The sequence below is a fragment of the Siphateles boraxobius genome, unplaced genomic scaffold (genome assembly GCF_051911475.1).
Source record: "Siphateles boraxobius isolate OS27281-9 unplaced genomic scaffold, OSU_SipBor_1 54, whole genome shotgun sequence".
Lineage (NCBI taxonomy): Eukaryota > Metazoa > Chordata > Actinopteri > Cypriniformes > Leuciscidae > Siphateles > Siphateles boraxobius.
The window spans coordinates 4,137,789-4,159,278 of NW_027509180.1; the positions used below are offsets into that span (position 1 = coordinate 4,137,789).

The 21,490-nt window shown below is 45.1% G+C and overlaps 1 protein-coding gene across 4 annotated transcripts in view; it reads right to left on the reverse strand.

Annotated features, from left to right (window-relative positions):
- The window catches only part of LOC143714414 (uncharacterized), a 1,189,624-nt gene that overhangs the window by 690,403 nt on the left and 477,731 nt on the right, over nt 1-21,490 (reverse strand). The gene's annotated exons all lie outside the window — the stretch shown is intronic.

Here is a 21,490-nt window from a genome sequence, read left to right on the forward strand (position 1 = left end):
CTCCATCATTTCTGGTCATACAGACTTGAGAAATATGAAAAAAATAAACTGTTAAATGTCTACTTTTTATGTGTAATAAATAAACAATAAAGGGTGTGCTTTCTGCCTCTCTAAGTGTCAGGGTTACATCATCCAGATCACCATCTCCGCCCACTCGTTCCCTTTCACCCAACCAGACTTTTCCCCGTTCATTATCCCCTGGGTACTAATCACCGTCACCTGTGTCCCATCAACCATATGGACTATAAAACACTCACCTTCACTGCAGTCACTTGTCTGGTCTCGTCATTCCATGGCTCACAGACTTCCCGATCACTTACCTTCTACTTACCGTCGCTTCACTCATCTTGGATCAACCCATCCGTACCAGCCATCGCCACGCCACCTGCAAGAGAGGGAAAGAAAGAGAGAGACTTAAAACCACAGCTAAGCTTCATTGAACTTTCTATGTTACTTCTTCTCACCTGTTATCTCCGACCGCCATCCTTCTGCAAAATAAACACTGATAACTTACCATCTTGTCTGATTCCTCTGTGATCCGTGACAGAAGACCAGACCACAGAAAGGAGTAATTATGCAGAATCAGTCGGATTTAGAAGAGGATTCCTCAGCGGCTAATCCTCCGGTCGCCGCGGCACTCTTTCCACCACCTCCACTTCCGCAACCTCTCGCTGCTTCGTTCACTGCCTCTGCGAGTCCCATGGCCCGGCCAGCGCCCTACTCTGGTGAGGCGGAGAACTGCAGTGGGTTTCTTCTCCAGGTATCCTTGTATATCTCCATGAATGAGCATCAGTTCCGTAGTGATACCGCCCGGGTGGCTTTCATTATCTCACTGTTATCTGGTCAAGCACTTCGATGGGCACAGTCATTGTGGGATTCAGATGCCCCGGTGGTCAAATCCTTCTCAAGTTTTAAACAGCACTTTAAAGAGGTTTTTGGGCAAACAATATCAGAACTGTCCATTCACGACCAACTCTATAACCTCCGTCAAGGAAATTCTTCAGTGAGTTCGTATACGCTTCAGTTCCGCACACTAGCCGCAGCTAGCGGCTGGAATGAAACCGCCCTGATCACCGCCTTTCGTCATGGTTTGAATTCCAACGTCCGCCAGCTGTTGGTGGTGTATGAGGACAGCATGGGGTTAGAGAATCTGATCCAGCAGACAATCCGTACAGCCCAGCGTCTCACCGCTTGTGATAGGTTTGTACCCACTGTAAGTTCTCCGCCTCCGGCGCCTTCAGTCACTCCTCCAGCACCAGTTCCAATGGAAGTAGACTCCACCCACCTTTCTACAGCTGAACGCCAGCGCAGATTTCAACATTCCCTCTGTCTATACTGTGCTTCCGACAAGCATCTCCTCAGTTCTTGCCCTGTACGACCTCCGCGACAGGCGGTAAGTGCCATTCAACTCTCCCCGAAGATTGAGCCTCTCACACGTACCAGAGTACATGTATTAACCTCCTGTGTTTGTCTCCCAGCGCAAGCCCTCATTGACTCCGGGTCTGCGGGGATCTTCATATCCACCCAGTTCCTCCAAAAGTTGAATATTCGGCGACGCCGTCTGTGCCGAGATCTTCCCGTCCAAACCATACAAGGCAAGCCATTAGGTCGTGGTCGAATTCGCCATTATACACCCACTCTAACTCTTCGTATCGGCTGTTTACACTCTGAGGAAATTTCTCTTATGGTGCTGGAGGAGTCCACCGCGGATATCATCCTGGGACGTCCCTGGTTAGTACAACATCAGCCGGTACTCCACTGGGGAACTGGAGAGGTACTCCGTTGGGGTGAAGATTGCCATAGATCCTGCCTCAGTTCCATCCAGAAGGTTCATTCTTCGTCCCGTTCCAAGTCACCCGCGGGGGAAACTAGAGTTCCTGTCTGTTCTACTTCGGTGGAAAGCCCTGAAGTCCAAGTTCAAGGCGAAATCCCAGTGGAGTACCAGGCGTTCCAGGACGTATTCAGTAAGGAACTGGCAACCAAACTACCTCCACACCGGCCATGGGACTGCGCCATCGACTTGCTACCCGGAGCCACCCTTCGCAAAGGTCGTATATATCCTCTGTCCATCCCGGAACAGAAGGCCATGGAGGAGTATGTGAAGGAAGCTTTACATCAGCAGTTTATTCGACCATCTACCTCCACTGCCGCTTCGAGCTTCTTCTTTGTGGCCAAAAAGGACGGAGGCTTGCGGCCCTGTATCGATTACCGTCATCTTAACTCTCAGACTGTCAAATTCAGCTATCCCCTTCCTCTGGTACCTGCCGCCCTGGAACAGCTGCGTGGTGCACGCATTTTCTCCAAACTGGACCTTAGAAGTGCGTATAATCTGATCCGAATCCGGCATGGAGATGAGTGGAAAACTGCCTTTGTGACCCCCTCGGGCCACTACGAGTATCAGGTCATGCCTTTCGGACTGTCCAACGCTCCTGCCGTCTTCCAAGGTCATATGAATGAAGTCCTTCGAGAGTTCCTCAACCGTTTTGTAATCGTCTACATTGATGATATACTCATGTACTCTTCTTCTATGTCTGAGCACCATCAACATGTCATCCAGGTCCTCGAGAAGCTGAGAGCACACAGGTTATATCTGAAGCTGGAGAAGTGCGAATTTCACACCTCTACCGTTCACTTCCTGGGTTATGTCATCAACCAACAGGGCATCCAAATGGACCAGAGGAAGGTGGAAACTATCCAGAACTGGCCACAACCCTCCTCCGTAAAGGAACTGCAACGATTCCTGGGGTTCGCGAACTTCTATAGACGATTCATCCGGAACTACAGTCATATCAGTGCTCCCCTCACTTCTTCCCTCAAGGGACGGCCCAAGTCTCTGTCCCTATCTCCCTCCGCAGTACAGGCCTTCCAGCGTTTAAAGGAAACTTTCATCACTGCTCCCATCCTCATTCATCCAAACCCGGACCTTCCGTTTGTGGTAGAGGTAGATGCCTCATCTACTGGAGTAGGAGCAGTTCTCTCTCAGCGGCAGGGTGAGCCACCCAAACTCCTTCCATGCGCCTTCTTCTCCAAGAAATTAGCCCCGGCGGAGCGGAACTATGACGTCGGTAACCGAGATCTGCTGGCCATCAAACTGGCCCTTGAGGAGTGGAGGCACTGGCTGGAGGGAGCTAACCATCAATTCACAGTAATCACCGATCATCGCAACTTGGAGTACTTAAGGGAGGCTAAAAGACTGAACCCTAGACAAGCCCGCTGGGCTCTATTCTTCACACGCTTCAACTTTGTGGTGTCATATCGTCCCGGGAGTAAGAATTGCAAGGCTGATGCACTTTCACGACTCCATCACACCTCTGTTGAAGATCTTCATCCCGAACCTATCCTCCCTCCAGCCGTAATCCTCAGTCCAATCGTCTGGGAGGTTGACCAACAGATCGCCCAGGAACTGACACGTCAACCCGCTCCGCCGGGAGGTCCAGAAGGGCGTATTTTCGTACCTCCACATCTACGTACTCCCCTTCTGGACTCCGCTCACTCCCTTCCGGGCTCTGGACATCCGGGTAGCAAGCGTACCCTCTCGCTCCTCAGTCAACGGTACTGGTGGCCGTCCATCTCCAGAGATGTCTCCAGGTTCATCCGCGGTTGTTCAGTCTGTGCCATCACCAACACCCCGAGGAGAGTCCCAGAAGGCAAGCTCGTGCCGTTACCTCTTCCCAGGCGGCCATGGTCACACATTGGTGTCGATTTCATGACTGATCTACCCAATTCAGAAGGCTTTACCTGCGTATTCGTTGTTGTGGACAGGTTCTCTAAAGGTTGTAAGCTGATTCCCTTACCTGGTCTTCCCACTGCGTTACAAGCAGCTGAAGCTCTATTCCACAACGTCTTTAGGAACTTCGGCCTCCCAGAATATATCGTCTCGGATCGGGGACCTCAGTTCATCTCAAGAGTATGGCAAGCCTTCTTCAAACTCCTCGGGGTCACCATCAGCCTTTCCTCAGGCTACCATCCGCAGACTAACGGCCAGACTGAGCGGAAGATTCAGGAGATTGGACGTTACCTGCGGACGTACTGCCATCAGTACCAGGACAGCTGGAACCGTTACCTCCCATGGGCTGAGTATGCCCAAAACTCTCTGCGGCAGAACACCACCGGGCTCACCCCCTTCCAGTGTATCCTTGGTTACCAGCCTCCACTCTTTCCTTGGTCGGGTGAGCCCTCGGAGGTTCCAGCTGTCGACTTCTGGTTCCATCAGAGCGAGGGGGTATGGGACTCAGCTCATGTGCATCTACAGCAGGCAGTACGGAGACACAAGGAACAAGCGGACCGTCACCGACTCGACACCCCTCAGTATCAGCCAGGTCAAAAGGTGTGGTTGTCGACTCGAGACATCCGTCTCCGTCTACCTTGCCGTAAGCTGAGTCCTCGATTCATCGGACCATTCACCATCCAGAGGCAGTTGAACGAAGTGACCTACAGGCTCAATCTTCCCCCTCATTTCAGGATTGCTCCTTCATTCCATGTTTCCTTACTTAAACCCTTCACTGACCCTGTCACCCCTGTTCCCTCAGATAACCTTCCCACTGACGTACCTCCTCCCGTTCCCGTTGAAGAGGAGCCCATTTATCGAGTCCGCTCTATCATGGATTCTCGGCGGCGAGGTCCTCGGCTGGAGTACCTGGTGGACTGGGAGGACTACGGACCAGAGGAACGTTCCTGGGTCCTGCGAGATGACATCTTGGATCCAACGCTACTCACCCAGTTCCACAGTGATCATCCTGATCGTCCGGCTCCCAGGGGTCGTGGTCGACCTCGCCGCCGGCAGCGCCCGTCTCAGGCGTCAAGAGCCGCCTCGGGAGGGGGGGGGGTACTGTCAGGGTTACATCATCCAGATCACCATCTCCGCCCACTCGTTCCCTTTCACCCAACCAGACTTTTCCCCGTTCATTATCCCCTGAGTACTAATCACCGTCACCTGTGTCCCATCAACCATATGGACTATAAAACACTCACCTTCACTGCAGTCACTTGTCTGGTCTCGTCATTCCATGGCTCACAGACTTCCCGATCACTTACCTTCTACTTACCGTCGCTTCACTCATCTTGGATCAACCCATCCGTACCAGCCATCGCCACGCCACCTGCAAGAGAGGGAAAGAAAGAGAGAGACTTAAAACCACAGCTAAGCTTCATTGAACTTTCTATGTTACTTCTTCTCACCTGTTATCTCCGACCGCCATCCTTCTGCAAAATAAACACTGATAACTTACCATCTTGTCTGATTCCTCTGTGATCCGTGACACTAAGGTGTTTTTGGGGTCCTTGAGATGTTTTGACATGCCCTGACATTTGTGCTTTTTTCAGTTGCTTATAAACATATTAATTGGCAAAGTTGTCATTACACTCTATTTAGCACAAACAGGGCTACCATAATATGTGAGCAACATGTATGTACATGTCTGTATTTTTGAGAGAATATTGTTTATGCATGGTTATTGACAAAACTAAAAATTAAACTTTCTGAAATAAGGCCACAAAACACATACTAAATATGTGTCAACAAGACTTTTGACTAATGGATGTTGTCGCCTAGAGTTTTTGCTTCAAAATGATCTGAAAATCATCCTGCCTAATCATTCACATAAAACAATACTTTGATTTAAATTGTAAAAAAAAAATTTTTTTAGTTTGGAAAGGCAATATACGGATGGGCGTGAATGGCCCAACCCTCATGAATAATTGGGTGGTTCACACCTGAAAAGACAATGACCCGCACAATGAGCTGCTTAATGAGCCTTTCATTCTGGTGTGTCACACGAGAAAGAATGCAATATATATATATATATATATATATATATATATATATATATATGTGTGTGTGTGTGTGTGTGTGTGTGTGTGTGTGTGTGTGTGTGTGTGTGTGTGAGAGAATGTATATATGTATATATGTATATATATATATATATATATATATATATATATATATATATATATATATATATATAAGAAAGTCAAAAGCACATTTTTAGTCATACCTGGTAACAAATCCTGTTCAAATAGGCTATATGGGCCATTCTATAGAAATGGTTCAAAGTTAGAGTTGAAAAGAAATTGTCTTTTTCCATAAATGTCTTATATGTATTATTTTTTAAAGTAGCCCAATACATTTTATCATACATATTTCAAAGTTAAGGATTCATTAGTTTGATATAGCTTACATTGGAACAAACACTATAACGGTTGATTCGTTTATTTTTGACAAAACATACTATATATTTAACATATGAGCAGAAACTGTCTAACAAAAGCTTATTTGATGTCTATTTAAGAGTAAAAACTTCATAATCTATCCAAAACTAGTCAACGAAATGTTGTCTTTCATATTTCGTCTGTAACAGTGCATATATCTGCGTTCATTCATTCATTCACACATACGCATTCACATACACGAGACCCTGTAACGGATTTCTATTAAGCCGCTGTGTTATTGGTAATAGGAGTGAGAAAGTGATTAACGCTTATAAACTCCATGAAAACAGATGTAAGATGCAAACAATGTCTTTTATTTCTTGTGCTCTAATTAATGAACGATGTTTCCAATTAGCTTCTTCTGGTGTCTCATTCTTTGTTGTTCAAAGCATTCTAATGTTAAATCCATACCTTGCAGATACAGCGCACGCATATTGTCCATATTCCATATGTCCTTGAACATGGCTTAACACGGTCAAAAAACTGTGTGCTTCCCCACTACCAATACACCTGTTGCCTAATCACACATGTGCTCCTAATATACCAATGTCAGAGCACCCTCAATGGACAAATATATAATTACATTAAAATGGCTCCTTCAGACCCGATTCATATTTAAACGCAAGTCTTTTTGCGTTTACAGACACTATTCTTTACCACGATCAGAACAAGTCTCAGTAGGCTATAGCAATACAGTTTGGATGTGTTCATGTAAAAATAACGTTTACTAATGTAGGAGCGAGTGAATGAACGGCACAGATGTACAGCTGTAACATCGCACGCGCGTGTGCCGTTCATTAATTCATTCACACACAGACACGCAATTCATATTTAAACAGTTTTTTTTGAGGTTTATAGACACTATTCAATAACACGATTAGAACAAAGCACTTAAGAATAAATAACTTACTACATCAGCTGAATCTGTGCTCTTCGAAATGAAACTACCAGCACTTCTGAGGTAACTTTTCCAGGATTATTACAATAGTATTATTCCTCACAGCGTAGCAAGATGAGGTAAAGTACATGATTCTTATTAATGTTTTATCCAGCTGATGTGGGCGTTGTCATGGCTTGCCTCAACATTTGTGTTTGAATAGCGTGCACTCTCCGTGGGCGTGTTTACATTAACAAGTCATACGCTATAATTAGGTGAAAGGAAAAAGACTGACATCTCTCTCTTTTCATACAGATTACATAAACTGAGAATATTTGTTTTTATATATAAATTACTTCATTTAAAAGAAGTGAATTTCAGCTTCATAATGAAAAATCTCTTGTGTCTGTGTGAGAAGTATTCACTGGTATACAGTTCATTTTCAGACGCGTTTCAGAATAGACTTCACTGACAGAGAGAAGGCAAAACTCACATGTTTATTTTTCTTTATTTTTATTGTGAGTATCCACACAAAAAATAGACACTTAACAGGATCTAATGATGTACAACACTTATATGGGGTGGTGATGGCGCAGTGGATAAGACACATGCCTTTCGTGTGAGAGACCCGAGTTCAAATCAACTGTGAGACACCATGTGTCCCTGAGCAAGACACTTAACCCCTAGCTGCTCCAGAGGCATTCAACCTCTGACATATCTAGCAATTGTAAGTCGCTTTGGATAAAAGCATCAGCTAAATGAATAATTGTAAATGTAAATATGTAAGTTCAAAATCAATAGAGTATTTTGAGTCTCTTTTGCACTGATAAGGAAAAAAGCGAGCTCGTCGCACCGGCGCGATAGCCGACCCCAGAGGGTTAATCACTCTTTTGTTGTCATGGACACTAATGATGTTCAGCTTTACACTCATCAATCACCATCATCATCACCTGTATTTGTGTTCAGTTCTGTTTCAGTCTAGTGTCTGGTGTTGTCTTTAGTGGATGTGTTGCATGTTACTCTGTTCCTGTTTGGATTACATGTTGGTTTAATTAAATCTTCTTCTTCTTCTTCTTCTTCTTCTTCGTGTGTGTTTCTACACCTGCGTGACAGTCTCTTTGTGTTGTGGCTTTGAGTTCTAGTGTTTTCAGAAGCATGTCATCGCTGACTGTGCAAACTCAGTTAGTTTGACCGCACTGGTTTAACCCACTCACATCTGTGATCATCTCTGAACACAGTTTAGACAGAGAACAAAACAGTTCCTCTTCTTTCTTAAAGTGGATTTCTGAAGAAAAGAGAAACACAAGAACTACAACTGAATTCAGACACAGCCTTAGATTAAATCAACTGAAGATAAAAGACATTAAATCTGTGATCTCAGCAGAGGAGGAATAAAAAACTCCACAAACAGCATTACCAGCTTCACTTATTACTAACCAGACTGACTTTATTTCTACCAGACATCTACAGAATATCTTATTGAGAATTAAAGGGTTAGTTCGCCCATTTAAGACATGAAGTTGTATGCAATCATTACCAGCACTATAGTGTATACACACTGACCCACTCTGTTGTCACCCCCCTGGTCCGAGTTCTGACCGCTGGATGTTTTTGAATGAAGTAATCCCGGCTACTTTCCGGGGCCCAGAACTGTGCGTTTTTACGTGAAAAAAAGATTTGCGTTTCAAAGCTTGATTAATTTAACACAAAAAAAACACGCCGGGCAAAATTCATACCTCAGTTTTAATGCGGCACTATTTTCCTTCCGTTTCTATCAATCCGCGCTGCTGTCAATGTCAACAGTGCGCACGTGACGATCAGCTCTTCCATAGTGTTTACACAATCGATCGACAACAAGGTAAAAAATATTAAATTAACAATGGTGCGAACTTGTAAATTCCCAGGCTGTGACAACAAGGATGTGCCGGGATCAAAGTTCAAATTTCATCGTTTTCCTGTATCAAATATGAATATGAGACAGCTTTGGCTGGTTGCCATCGGCTACTCAGTGGGAGCTAAATTATCTCGAATAAAGGATTTTCGTGTGTGTAGTGCTCACTTCAGCGAAGACGATTACATCTCCAACCAAGGAGGAAAAGGAAAAAACATGATTTTAAAGAGTTTTGCTGTACCAGTACCACGGGTAAGCTCTATTTACTAACTTTATGATCCCATGTCTAAACTGTACGGTAAACAAGATGATGTTTAGACTCCATTATAAAACATGTGAAAAGATGTGTAAAAAAAAAAAAAAATATATATTGTTACAATTTGCTGTGAAAAATATTTGATTGAACACACCATTTGTCATTCATCCTGCCTCTTGCTACAGCTGTGGTGGGCCCAGCATCAGATTGGACAACTTCTCTGTCCTCTCGCTCTCTCTCTTCCCGTTCTTTGTCCATCTGCTCAAGTTCGGCATCGGTATACTCCGGTTCATAAAGATATCCCTTTGTCGTTGAGTTAAAATTACTGTCTTCATCTGATCCGTCTGACACTGTGCTAAAATTAGTTTCATCATCTGAAGTTTCGTAGTCGGACATGTTGTCGGCGAGTCGCGCTATCAACAGCTAATCGTCACGTGCGCACTGTTGACATTGACAGCAGCGCGGATTGATAGAAACGGAAGGAAAATAGTGCCGCATTAAAACTGAGGTATGAATTTTGCCCGGCGTGTTTTTTTTGTGTTAAATTAATCAAGCTTTGAAACGCAAATCTTTTTTTCACGTAAAACCGCACAGTTTTGTGGCCCCGGAAAGTAGCCGGGATTACTTCATTCAAAAACTTCCAGCGGTCAGAACTCGGACCAGGGGGGTGACAACAGAGTGGGTCAGTGTGTATACACTATAGTGCTGGTAAGGATTGCATACAACTTCATGTCTTAAATGGGCGAACTAACCCTTTAACAGAGGTTTAGATGTTGATGATTTATTGAAAATGTTTGGTCGCCATTATGTTGATCAGTGTTTCTTTTAGTTGGGCAGTTTGACTGTTAGCTTTTTTTGTGAGCTTGTGATCTTTGCAAAAAAGTATGTGTTTTAGTAAAGAATGTTACAAAGAATGTTACAAAGAAAGCCAGGAACAAAAATGATCAGGTGATATAGTTTTCCGCATCACAAAATAGAATAATACACTAATCTTAACCTTAACACTAATTATTTGTTATTAATAGATTATATTCACAACCAATACTTTCTTGCCACAGATCAGACATTCTGAATTTCGATTTTTAAATAAATTACAGGATTTTTAGACACGCACAGATATCAAGAATCAACATATGAATCTCAACAATGATGACATGCTTCATGCCGCAATGCATGCTGGGAGCCACCCATAGTATTAAACTCATGGCTCCCTGCATGCATTGTGGCATGAAACGTCACACCACACAACTCTATATTGTATGATATTGGACTTCAACAATTGTGTTTCTCCCTTTTTTTATACTTGTTTTTTTTACTTTTACATGTATGTTTTTTGATAATTTTGTGACTGGACTAGCAGTATTTTATGTTTGTTTGGTGTTTTTCATGTATCCACAGTGAATGCGCTGCATGGATGAGCTCAACATATCATCTTCATGTGTGGATTTCTGGGTGAAACGAGTGAAAGAACCGGAGTGTTATATGAACACACGACTCTCACTGTTTATACTGAAAATGACATAGAATATGCATAAGTATTCTAATTAGACACACCATAAAAGTCCATGAAATGAAACTAAAACAACAACTCAATGTGACAATCATACTGTAGAATATGACAGTCATATTGTGATTAGTTAACACTGAAGATAACTCCAGCATTATGCACTGAAAAGCACTGTTGTGAGAAAGACAGTGATGACAGTGAAACGTAGAAGTGATCACACATAGAAACGTGTGTGTTTATAGTTGAGGGATCCTGAGAGTTTGTGATGTGGACTGGATTCACTGCTGTCGTTGAATCAGCTTGAGCTGTGAAGATCATTGTTAGTTCAGATGATTAATACTGTACAATATGACCATCATATTTTAGTTTCAATTCCTTTATTATTTCCAACATCACTTTTGGACTGTAACTTCACTGCAGTTCATTAGTTTGAAGCATTGCTTTGAGTTTCTCTTCTGTGAGAGTCAAAGGAGCTTTTGTTCCCTCAGTTTGTTCTGGTTCAGTGATACTGATAGACCTCAGTGTTACTGACATTATGAGGTTCTTCTAACACTGTTTTCTCACCTGAATACTTGACAGTGTGTGTGACTGAGGTCTGGAGTTGATTTCTGTGAGTAAACTGACATCTCCACTCTCTGTTGTTATCTTCATTCAGGAGTGTAGTAGTCATTGGAAGCAGACACACTCTGTCAGTTCAAAGCTAGACTAAAAACACATCTCTTTGACCTAGCATTCACATAATACATTATCGACTTCTATAATTCAATATTAGGCTGCATAGATTAGGTCAGCCGGAACTCGGAACACTTCCCTTAAATCCTGATGTACTCGTTACATCATTAGAGGAATGGCATCTACGCTAATCTTAGTGTCTTTGTTTATCCCGAGGTTTTCCCGCAGCCTGCCGGATCCAGGCCGTTTTCCAGATCTGACGAAGGACCTTCGCCTGGACCCGATGACAATGCAGTGTTGAAGTGCCAACTAGCCTCTCCCTATGGAGGATCCCTATACCACTCTACAGATAAAGCGTTGTGGGAATTTCGGTTCGATTACCTACCTGAAGTGATAAAATAAAATAAAATTCTCCATAAAAATTTATAGGCAAGACAAGTAGTTTGTATAGGCAGGTTTGTAGAGAACTACAAACCTGCGCACATATATTCAAACGCACATAACTATAGAATCAATTCTTAATGCGCTTGTGAACACCATTGAAACTATTTATATTGTTAAAAGCGCTACATAAATGAGGATGACTTGACTTTATCAGAGAGCTGTTCAAATCACTGACACACTCTTAATATGAAGATAAAGCTTCATCATCAGATGTTTGAGTGACACTATGTCCAGTATCAGGAATAATACAGTATGATCTGTGTGTATCAATACACAACTCTGAGATCACACCGTGGATGTGTACAAGAATAAACTGAGCGTGTTCAAATGAACTCTTTCCAGACTAATTCCACTAAATGTGTTTAGAGAAAATACAGATTTCTTTACCTGTGAGAAGTGAAGAGAGAATGATCAGTCCCAGCAGACACAGATCACACTTATCAGACATTTCTGTTTCCGTCAGTCTTTCTCTTCATTATTTATAGTTACAGCTCCTCCTTTAAACACTATCAGCTCTTCCTGTGGTTATTAACTTCCTCTGATCTGATCAACTGAGTTTTGAGACCCGGCAATAGTTGCTGTATAGTGACACTATGTCAGTGCATGATAGTGAAGTGTTGCTTTACATGTGTGTAAAACGTGTGAGAAGTGCATATACTGTGAAGAACATTTTTGCATTATTCTTTCTTGTAGCAACTTCCCACATGACTTTAAAATCCAGAAGTAAAATAATTGCATTATTAGTAATAAAATTAGTTTCCAATGTCCATGACTCACTTGTAGAGAATTAATTATAAAACAGTTTTTAAAGTATTTTAACATCAGCTCCAGTTTGGTGAAACAGAAAGTATTTGCACACACTTCATGAGCGTCTGTAAAGCAGATATTAAATGTCTTAGTAGAATAGTTTCTACACATGGATTATATTGTTCTGCTTTACTCTCTCCAGCCCTGAGAAATAGATCAGATACAGACTCCTTTATTAACATACAAACACCAAATGCCAGTCATTTTCCCTTCGGCCGCTGTATTTCGCATGTGGCACGAGCCGCTCTGACGGGGGACAAATCTCAGTCAGCTGGTTGCGTGTGCTGCGACATAGACTGAGCTGTTTAAAGCGCTTCAGAGATGCTTTAAAGTCTATTTTGAATTTAATTTGCTCTAAAATGATATGTTGCAACTCTGGCTCATTTGAAAAACGTACCTGTGGCAACATTTTTGCAAGACGCAAAATATGTTGCGTTGTGCACGTTTCGCAACAGTTTCAAAGTGAAATGACCAGTGAGTGGCGCTAAAAGCTTGTTTAGTCTTCTTTCCGGAACAGATGAACGTGAATATGGCAACGTTTTATTACGTCGAAGTTTGTACGTATCATCGCAGTTCTGAGTTGAAATGTCCGGTGAGTGGCGCTAAAAGATCAATGCTCCATCACGTTTTAAGAGCCATTCCACCGAAAGGGTGACATTTCTGTCCCCAGGACATTAAATGTATAAAATTGCATGAAATTTAACTGTAAAATACGTTTTATTATTAAGCAAAATGTCCTGCACATTAAGCTAACTACAAATTTAAAATGTATAATTAAAAACATTAATAAAAACTACATAGAACACTAAAAAATAGCATTTTCTGCCCGTCCCCACTCTCTATCTGTCACGTTACAGTTACAAAAAGTGGAGAGGAGGACTCAAGTGCAGCAAAGGATGATTTATTAACAACAGAAAACAAAACACAAAGCAAAAACCCACAAGGGGGAAAACACAATAAATGAGACATTAAACAAAAACTGAACTTGAAGAACAAACACTGACTCTGAACACGAAGACCATCACACGGAAACTGGGAAAACATATGACAACGATCCGACAAAGACTGCAAACAAGAGGAGACTTAAAAAGGGAACAAATCAAGAGGGAACAGGTGGAAGAACTCAAACACTAATCAGGTAACAAGGGGGAGGGATCAAACAATAACGAGAGCACATGGCCCAACATAACAAAGACACCCAAGTGCAATACAAGACAGGACAGACACGTGACATTACCCCCTCCCTACGGTGCGGCTACCAGACACTCCATCAGGCGGGACGGGAGGGACAGACCAGGGCGGGACGAGAGGGACAGACCAGGGTGGGACGGGAGGAACAGACCAGGGTGTGACGGGAGGGACAGACCAGGGTGGGACGGGAGGGACAAAGCGTTTAGTCCTGGGAGACCCGGGCGAAACACAAAGTCCATCGGGCGGCCAGGGCGACGCAGACAGTCCATCGGGCGGCCAGGGCGAAGCAGACAGTCCATCGGGCGGCCAGGGCGAAGCAGACAGTCCATTGGGCGGGCAGGGCGAAGCAGACAGTCCATCGGGCGGCCATGGCGGTGAAGACCCCTCGGGCGGCCAGGGCGGTGAAGACCCCTCGGGCGGCCAGGGCGGTGAAGACCGCTCGGGCGGCCAGGGCGGTGAAGAACCCTCGGGCGGCCAGGGCGGTGAAGACCCCTCGGGCGGCCAGGGCGGTGAAGACACCTCGGGCGGCCAGGGCGGTGAAGACACCTCGGGCGGCCAGGGCGGTGAAGACCCCTCGGGCGGCCAGGGCGTCGAAGACACCTCGGGCGGCCAGGGCGGTGAAGACCACTCGGGCGGCCAGGGTGGAGACGACCAGAAGTCATTCCATCATGAAAGATAGTGGAAAACTGGGTCGATCCAAATGTAGCGATTGTGTAGTCTGGACAAGGCGGGACGGGAGGGACAGACCAGGGTGGGACGGGAGGGACAGACCAGGGTGGGACGGGAGGGACAGACCAGGGTGGGACGGGAGGGACAAAGCGTTTAGTCCTGGGAGACCCGGGCGAAACACAAAGTCCATTGGGCGGCCAGGGCGACGCAGACAGTCCATCGGGCGGCCAGGGCGAAGCAGACAGTCCATCAGGCGGCCAGGGCGAAGCAGACAGTCCATTGGGCGGCCAGGGCGAAGCAGACTGTCCATCGGGCGGGCAGGGCGAAGCAGACAGTCCATCGGGCGGGCAGGGCGAAGCAGACAGTCCATCGGGCGGCCATGGCGGTGAAGACCCCTCGGGCGGCCAGGGCGGTGAAGACCCCTCGGGCGGCCAGGGCGGTCAAGACCCTCGGGCGGCCAGGGCGGTGAAGACCCCTCGGGCGGCCAGGGCGGTGAAGACACCTCGGGCGGCCAGGGCGGTGAAGACATCTCGGGCGGCCAGGGCGGTGAAGACACCTCGGGCGGCCAGGGCGGTGAAGACCCCTCGGGCGGCCAGGCCGTCGAAGACTCCTCGGGCGGCCAGGGCGGTGAAGACCACTCGGGCGGCAAGGGTGGAGACGACCACTCGGGCGGCCAGGCTCAGGAACAGACACTGGCTCAGGAAGAGCAGACAGTGGCTCCGGCTCAGGAACAGCAGACACTGGCTCCGGCTCAGGAACAGCAGACACTGGCTCCGGCTCAGGAACAGCAGACACTGGCTCCGGCTCAGGAAAAGCAGACACTGGCTCCGGCTCGGGAACAGCAGACACTGGCTCCGGCTCAGGAACAGCAGACACTGGCTCCGGCTCAGGAACAGCAGACACTGGCTCCGGCTCAGGAACAGCAGACACTGGCTCCGGCTCAGGAACAGCAGACACTGGCTCCGGCTCAGGAACAGCAGACACTGGCTCCGGCTCAGGAACAGCAGACACTGGCTCTGTCTCCGGCTCTGGAACAACGGACACTAGCTCTGTCTCTGGCTCTGGAACAGCGGACACTAGCTCTGCCTCCGGTTCTGGAACAGCAGAGACTGGCATCTCCTAGATCCGAGCCAGACGCTCCAGATAGTCCGTCACAACCTTGGCGGCCACGCCAAAGGGGATCTTTGGCTCTGTCCCAGACTGGACAGACGGAATGTGATCAGTCTCTCGCTGGGCAGACGTGACGTGACCCGTCTCTCGCTGGGCGGACATGACGTGAACAGTCTCTCGCTGGGTGGACGCGACGTGAACAGACTCTCGCTAGGCAGACGGGACGTGAACAGTCTCTTGCTGGGCAGACGGGACGTGAACAGTCTCTCACTGGACCGACGTGACGTGAACAGTCTCTGGCTGGGCAGACGGGACGTGAACAGTCTCTCGCTGGGTAGACGGGACGTGAACAGTTTCTCGCTGGGCAAACGGGACGTGAACAGTCTCTCACTGGACCGACGTGACGTGAACAGTCTCTCGCTGTGCAGACGGGCGTTTCCTCCTCCTTTCCGCCCGTGATGGCGAGAAGTAGGCTCTAAGCTGTCCGTCACTGGCCCAGGATCGAAGGGGGGCCAGGATGAAGAGTGGTGTTGAGCCTCTTCTCGACCCTCTCCTCCTCCTCTACGACATCCACGGGTCCCCGAGAACCTGGCCAGACGCTCCAACTCCTCCCTTTGATAAAACATAAAAGCGAGGGCCTCATTCTGCCTTCATTCTGCCGGATTCGTTAGAGGACAGAGTCATTCCATCATGAAAGACAGTGGAAAACTGGCTCGATCCAAATGTAGCGATTGTGTTGTCTGGACAATCCAAGTCATCGTCGTCCATGCAAGCGTCATCATCCATCCAGTCAAATCATCGTCATCCATGCTGCTGAGTCCTCAAATGGTCGGATCTTTCTGTCACGTTACAGTTACAGAAAGTGGAGAGGAGGACTCAAGTGCAGCAACGGATGATTTATTAACAACAGAAAACAAAACACAAAGCAAAAACAAAACAAAAACAAGGGGGAAAACACAATAAATGAGACATTAAACAAAAACTGAACTTGAAGAACAAACACTGACTCTGAACACGAAGACCATCACACGGAAACTGGGAAAACATATGACAACGATCCGACAAAGACTGCAAACAAGAGGAGACTTAAAAAGGGAACAAATCAACAGGGAACAGGTCGAAGAACTGAAACACTAATCAGGTAACAAGGGGGAGGGATCAAACAATAACGAAAGCACATGGCCCAACATAACAAAGACACCCAAGTGCAATACAAGACAGGACAGACAATTGACACTATCTCTAAAATTTACCATGAAATATGATTATTAAAATCCTTCAGAAATTTTAATTTGTTTGTATTGGGGGGGTGGTGATGGCGCAGTGGATAAGACACATGCCTTTGGTGTGAGAGACCCGGGTTCAAATCCACTGTGAGACACAAATGTGTCCCTGAGCAAGACACTTAACCCCTAGTTGCTCCAGAGGCGTGCGACCTCTGACATATATAGCAATTGTAAGTCGCTTTGGATAAAAGCGTCAGCTAAATGAATACATGTAAATGTAAATGTATTGTTGTGTGACTTTATATCCAATCTATGCTTTAAAAAAAATTTTTTTCATGAGAAAAAAAACATTTTATCTAATATTTTAGATCAAATACAAATTTTAGTCGTGTCCCCGGGTTTTCTCAGTCCTGTTCCCTAACACATCCCCCCCTCTGAAAAACTTGGAATATTCCACAAGACACATTTTCAACAGGAAGTTGCATCATGTGGATCTTCTGAAGGCAATGGGAAGACCATAAGTAAGTCCTCTGATTTTAATTTCTGTAAATTTGATGAAATTGTAACTGACTGAGAAGGTAAATCTCAACATACTGTCCTGTTACCTACATTATTTCTTATATTTTTTTTGTTTATTTTAAAAATATGAACTTTTGGTAAGTCACTAGAAATTGCTCAGTGTCCTCATGCTATTAGCATGTATGCTATGTGACCATATGCCATGTATTTGATAACTTTTTGCTTAAAAACTCAATCCTGTTACTTTCAGTCCTGTTGCTTATATGAAAAATAACAGGAGTAAGTTAAAGTAACAGGAGCGAGTAGAGTCCTCTTTTTTGTTGATTTAATACTGTAAATATTAGTTTATATAATACTATTCACCTGAATTATGAGTTTTAAGGTTGCAATTACTTATATTGTAGACATTAGCATTAGTTTTACAATGTGAACGCCATACTTCCAGGAAGCCAGTCCACCACGAGGTAACTTAAACGTTGTGCCTTTGTCTTTCTTGTATTTTATAGAAAATGGAGAAAACCCATACTATGCAGGTGCCAGATGGCATATTGCAATGGAAGGAGCGAAACACACCCCCAACCCTCTCTTTTCCCCCTTTTTTGTCTAAACTTCCCTCTTTCTCCCTCCATCTCTCTTCTTCACTCTCTCATTCTTTCTCTTTCTACTTCCTTCTCTGTGAAGTAGTACTAGCACATAGTACATCACTTCAACACAGAAATCTTATGCACACACAGTCATGTACACTCCCTCCAATACACACACATATGGACGCTCATTCCTATTACCAAGTGTTCATTCCTGTTACTATTTTTTTTCTTCTAAAAAAATAAAGTTAAACCAGTGTTTTTATCAGTTTTGTTTGGTCCATCATTTATACAATAGTTTAATAAATTAAATTATTAAAACAATTATAAACTTGAGGGTTCGGTCTTCTTTACAATGAAAAAATGGCTTTGTGTTTTTATTAACCATCTGAGGTCGACTATCGCGCCCTTATCAGTGCAAAAGACACTCAAAATACTCTGTTGATTTTGATCTTACATATTAAGTGTTGTACATCATTAGATCCCGATAAGTGTCTATTTTTTTGTGGATACTACAATAAAAACAAAGTGTTGTACTTTTCGCCATATAAAGAAAAACATACATGTAAACATACGGTACATTAACAAACATTAACGGTAATTCCGCGAATACTTGTCATACAGGCACGAGTATTTTTCCATAATGAAGCTTGAACTCTCTTCTTTTAAGTGAATTAATTTATATAAAAAAACAAATATTCTCAGTTTATGTAATCTGTATGAAAAGAGAGAGATGTCAGTCTTTTTCTTTCCAGCTCATTATACCTCATTACGCGTTAATGTGCCACGCCCAAGGAGAGTGCGCCGTATTCAAACGCAAATGATCTAAGGCAAGCCATTCAAACATGTAAACGCCCACCAGCTGGATTATAAAACACATCGTGTTTAGTAAGTATCTTACTACAGCTGTGTACACAGCTTATCCCTACGCTGTGAGGAATAATACTATCTAATAACCCTGGAAAATGTACCAGAAGTGCTGTTAGTTTCATTTCCAGGAGCAACGGATCCAGCTGATGTAGTAAGTCATTTATTCTTAAGTGCTTTGTTCTAATCGCGATATTGAATAGTGTCAGTAAACCGCAAAAAGACTGTTTAAATGTGAAATGCGTGTCTGTGTGTAGGCTAAATGATGAATGAACGGCACAGGCGCGCGCTTTGTTTACTACAGTTATACAGCTAGTGCTGTTCATTCACTCTCGCACCTACATTAGTAAACGTTATTTTTACATGAACACATCCAAACTATATTGCTATAGCCTACTAAGATGAGTAAAAATAGACTGAAATATGTTGAAATAAAATGTCTGTATAAGCAACAAACTGCAAATTAGCATGTATATGCTAATATATCATACACAATATGTTACAGACTAAAAATAAGAATGTTTAGACAAGATTTTGTGATTAGTTTTGGATAGATTATAAAGTTTTGACTGTAAAAAAAGACTACTGTCACATTAAATAGGTACGCTTTTGTTCACCAATTTCTGCTCATGTTAAATATACTGGTTAAATAAACTATAAAAATCAGAAAACAGTTTAGATCAAGTTAAATTTATTAGTGCTAGTTATTAGTCTATTTTCCACGTTTGATTAGACGGATCTGTGTAATTAATGGCTAAAAAATCATGTGTCATAATTATTTGTCTCAAAGCTGCAGATAGCAGATTATCATATTACAGTTTAAATTATGGCAGAATTAAATTATATGTTTAATTCAAATTTAGATTACTTCTTATTTATTCTTACGGAGACTGATTGATTTAGTTTACCCCTAAACATTAATTAATGCATTAATTAACAAGCATGTACTAACATGTAGTTAAGATGGTATATTCATGCAGTAATTCATATGACTCATGTCGTAGTTAAGGTTAGTTCCCTTTCAGTCGATAACGTCAGACGTAGTTGACGGTCGACTGAATGGGGATCTCGCTAGAGAGCCTATCCTCTTTGAGTACTATTGAACGAGCCAATGTAATTGGCATGCGTGATTCGCATCACACACTCCGCCCCCGCGGCGCGGGTATAAATACGGAAGTGGATGCACGCACTAGTTGCCTTTCACTTCGGAGCCGATCGTTTGATGTCTCTGAGAGTGCTGTTGTCTACAACGAGCGAGTGTGTCGGTGTTCTTCAGGAAGACTCTCCCAGTGCTGGTGTTCTACAGCGCGAGTGCAGCGGTGATCATAAGCTTTGAGCTCTCAACTGCTGTTTTAACAGCAAAAACATTTCTAAATGTTTGTGTGTGTTGATGGCTGGTTAGAGGGCGGAAAGGTGAGTGCTTCACTGTTTCAGTTCTCTGTTCAGTGTTGCCGCGGTCATTCCCCTGTGTGCTCCGGCACTGGTGACAGTCCTACTGTTGTGTCACGTGTTTGGGCTTACAGCACGCTGAGACAGCTTTTGTGGACAGCTCATGTTTTCACTGTGGGAACATGACTGTCGTAGTGTTGAGGGCGAGACTCGCCTTCGTTAAACGCGGAGAGCGAGTCCCCATTACCATGCCCCACCCTGCACGGGTGCTGTGTGGGATGGGTGACCGGAGGATAGTGTTGGATGTCCCGCCCGGTAACCATTCCCTGTGGGCTCCTCACTCCTCCCTTCCACTGCAACCACTGGAGCCTCCTGTGTTGTCTGCTGGTCCATCTGTAATGGGTGGGCCAGCGGTTTCACTCGGGGCTCCCCTGGAGGACAGGACGTCGATTGCAGCATCGGAGGGTGAGCTGACTTCTAGAGATGATGACTCTGCTGCATTGTCTCCCTCCGGGAGTTCAATGTTGCCCGAGCCGGATCCAGAATTATCAGCTATGCTGAAACGGGCCGCCGAGGCTGCCGGGCTCGAGTGGAACCTCCACCGTGTCCCGTTCAGTCTCGGTTGGAATCTGGAGTTTGGTGTCTTGGGGCGGGCCGCGCTGGATCTCAGCTCGCCGCCCTAGTGCCTTTCTTTCCCGAAATGCATGGAGAGCTTATCAGGTGGTGAACAGCATCTTTCTCTGCCAGAAACTGCCTGAATAGCTTTTCCCCCTCATTACCCTTGATGGAGGAACGGTGAAGGGTTGCAAAGGGTCCCTCCATTGGAGCGGTCTGTCGACACAGGTGCACCTGTGTCCGGCGGCCGCTGCCTTTTGGGGGGATCCTCGTCTCCCCCCTAAGGCCTGTTGGTCTCGTCCGTTCCAACGGGCAGAGCTTACAAAGCCTGTGGGCAAGCCGCTTCCTCTTGCATGGCGTTGCTGCAGGCTAGGGCACCCATGGCATGCACGAGGGTAATCCAGACCGTGCGCTCATAGGTGAGCACCGCACTGCATCCGACCTCACCCTCCGGGGCACGAGTGTCGTAGCGTGCGTGATCGGTCTGGCGATGTCCAACGTGGTGGTCCAGTAGCGCCTTCGTTGGCTCAGCCTGGTTGGTATGGCGGATGCGGACAAGGTTCGGTTCCTGGTCTCCCCAATTTCCCAGGTTGGGCTGGCCGGCGACGCAGTGGAGAACTGCATCCAACAGTCATCTGCCGCTCAAGCGCAGACGGAGG